Genomic DNA, 3,304 nt, shown 5'->3' with positions numbered 1-3,304 from the left:
GCATATGATTACTATGTATTTATCTGTTTCTTCCCCCCTTTTCTCTCCGATAGACCCCGAGACCGATTTTGCCCATGTGATCGACTACGTTACCGACGACACCACTAACGACCCTACCTTTGCCGCCGAGCAACCAGTCAAGCACCCACCTTTTGAGCATACCGATATCGCCTACTCTATCTCTCTTATGCTTGCATTAGAATCTGTTGCTACTACTGTTATCCTATTTCTGCTGCATAGCCTGTTTATTGTAACCTGCTGTTGTTACCTACCCGTCTATCCTAAACTGTTTAGTATAGGCTAGGTAGAGACCCATCAGAGACCCCCACTTTATCCCGACTGCCCCGCTGGATTATCAGAAAACCCGATCAATGGGATCGAAGACCAGGATCCAGCACCGCACATCACTTTCCCCTTAGTTGCTCGACACTACTGGGTTACTATCGAGTGCTGAGGGTGATACCTCATCAGCACTTCTGATGTTAACCTTGTAGGTTAGTTCATTGGTTATGGTCATCGAGGGTGATTCCTCCGTCTCCACTCCCGATAACGACACTGTCGTGCAACTCCACTAGAGTGGACCTCGAGGGTGATTCCTCCTTCGTTCACCTTGACGATAACATCAGGTGGAATTCCATCGAGGGTGATTCCTCAGGGTTCCCCTTGGTGCTAGACACACGGTTACTATGGTTACTATGACTTTACATTGAACCATGTTACTAAAGACGGGTCGGTCCCGAGGGGTACCTGCGCGAGCTTAATTGCGAGTGATGTGGAGTCGGGTTGACCTAGAAGGTGCCCGCGAGATAACTACGTGGAGTGGCCGAGCATTCTTAGCCCTTGTCGCAAGTCCTCGAGACGGGGCGACGGGGTCACATCGATCGTGAGTCTCTGCTCGTTACCGCGTGCTCCTAATCCACTATGATTTGGATATTTGATCTGAGGGGCCTCCGGCCTGATAGCACTAACCATCATGTGGGCATAGTATGGGTGTTCGGGGTCATATACATCAGCCGAAGCTTAATAGACGTCAGCGACTGAGCGGCGCACGCCGGGTTGGACTGCGTAAGCACCTCCCTTTTTAAGGAGGTAGCTAGGTCTGCTCACCGGCCGCCCACGCAACATGCAGGAGTTCTCGGGGCGATGGACCAAGACCCCTTGGGGCATAGGTTTAGTCCGGCTGGCTGACCTCTCTATTAGGCCTAGGTCGGGTTGCGACGTATTGTTTGGCCGAGGCCGGGCATGACCCATAAAAGTGTGTCTAGCCGGAGTTAATCAAGCGTGGTGGGTAAGTCGGTGCACCCCTGCAGGGAAGAAAACATCTATCAATAGCCTGGATACTTGAGATGTGAAATGGATATTATGGCTCTGGGATTGCTTTCTCCCAGGGAGTCGAGGAAAAAATCCCTGGGCGAGGTTGATGACACTACTACTACTTTACTTTATGTTACTCTTATCTCTTCTGTTGCTGCAAGATGCTTGAAGCTGCTTGAACATGCTAGTCTTCGAGAGGACTAGGCTCTGCCCTCTATTCTGGCATTTCTGCAACCCAGTCCATATATACAGCCTTCCTTTGATAATGTTGCATATGTAGTGCAGATCCTTGCTTGCTGAGTACTTCGGATGAGTACTCATGTTTGCTTTGCTTTCTTTTCCCCCCGATATCTGTTCGATGCAACCAGATGACGGAGCCCCTGTGACCGCTGCCACCGCCGACGACTACTACTACCCCGAGGGTGCCTACTACCACGTGACGGACGGCGACGACCAGGAGTAGTTAGGAGGCTCCCAGGCAAGAGGCATTGCCTTTTTGATCATTGTTACTTTTGTGCTAACCTTCTTAAGGCAGACTTGTTTAACTCATGTCTGTACTCAGATATTGTTGCTTCCGCTGACACTTTTGTATTCAAGCTTATGTATTCGAACCCACGAGGCCCTGATACGTCTCCATCGTATATACTTTTCCAAACACTTTTGCCCTTGTTTTGGACTCTAACTTGCATGATTTGAATAGAACTAACCCGGACCGACGTTGTTTTCAGCAAAACTGTCATGGTGCTATTTTTGTGCAGAAATAAAAGTTCTCGGAATGACCTGAAAATCCATGGAGCGACTTTTCAGAATTAATAAAAAATACTGGTGAAAGAAATAGCATCAGGGGGCCCACACCCTGTCCACGAGGGTGGGGGGCAAGCCCCCTGCCTCGTGGGCCCCCTGGACGTCCGCCAACCTCAACTCCAACTCCATATATTTGGTTTCACGAAGAAAAAAATCAGAGAGAAAGTTTAATCGCGTTTTACGATACGGAGCCGCCGCCAAGCCCTAATATCTCTCGGGAGGGATGATCTGGAGTCTGTTCGGGGCTCCGGAGAAGGGGATTCGTCGCCATCGTCATCATCAACCATCCTCCATCACCAATTTCATGATGCTCACCGCCGTGCGTGAGTAATTTCATCATAGGCTTGCTGGACGGTGATGGGTTGGATGAGATTTACCAGGTAATCAAGTTAGTTTTGTTAGGGATTGATCCCTAGTATTCACTATGTTCTGAGATTGATGTTGCTATGACTTTGCTATGCTTAATGCTTGTAACTAGGTCCCGAGTGCCATGATTTCACATCTGAACCTATTATGTTTTCCTGAATATATGTGAGTTCTTGATCCTATCTTGCAAGTCTGTAGTCACCAATTATGTGTTATGATCCGACAACCCCGAAGTGACAATAATCGGGATACTTCTCGGTGATGACTGTAGTTTGAGGAGTTCATGTATTCACTATGTGTTAATGCTTTGGAAAAGATGTCATGCAAGTTCTTTTCCATAATCACGTATGACTATATTTGGAATACATGTTTACATTACATTGATGAACTGTAGCTAGTTCTGTGTCACCCTATGTTATAACTATTACATGAGGAATCGCATCCGACATAATTATCCATCATTGATCCAATGCCTACGAGCTTTTCACATATTGTGCTTTGCTTATTTACTTTATCGTTGCTACTATTACAAATACTACAAAACTGCTACTGTTACTTTTGCTACTGTTACCGTTACTTACATAATACTTTGCTAATAAACACTTTGATGCAGATACTAAGTTATCCAGGTGTGGTTGAATGGACAACTCAACTGCTAATACTTGAGAATATTCTTTGGCTCCCCTTATGTCGAATCAATAAATTTGGGTTGAATACTCTACCCTCAAAAACTGTTGCGATCCCCTATACTTGTGGGTTATCAAGACTATTTTCTGGCGCCGTTGCCGGGGAGCATAGCTCTATTCTTTGAGTCACTTGG

Source organism: Triticum aestivum, chromosome 1B (assembly GCF_018294505.1).
Source record: "Triticum aestivum cultivar Chinese Spring chromosome 1B, IWGSC CS RefSeq v2.1, whole genome shotgun sequence".
In the NCBI taxonomy this organism is placed as follows: domain Eukaryota; kingdom Viridiplantae; phylum Streptophyta; class Magnoliopsida; order Poales; family Poaceae; genus Triticum; species Triticum aestivum.
Note: the sequence above shows the minus strand (reverse complement) of the source record.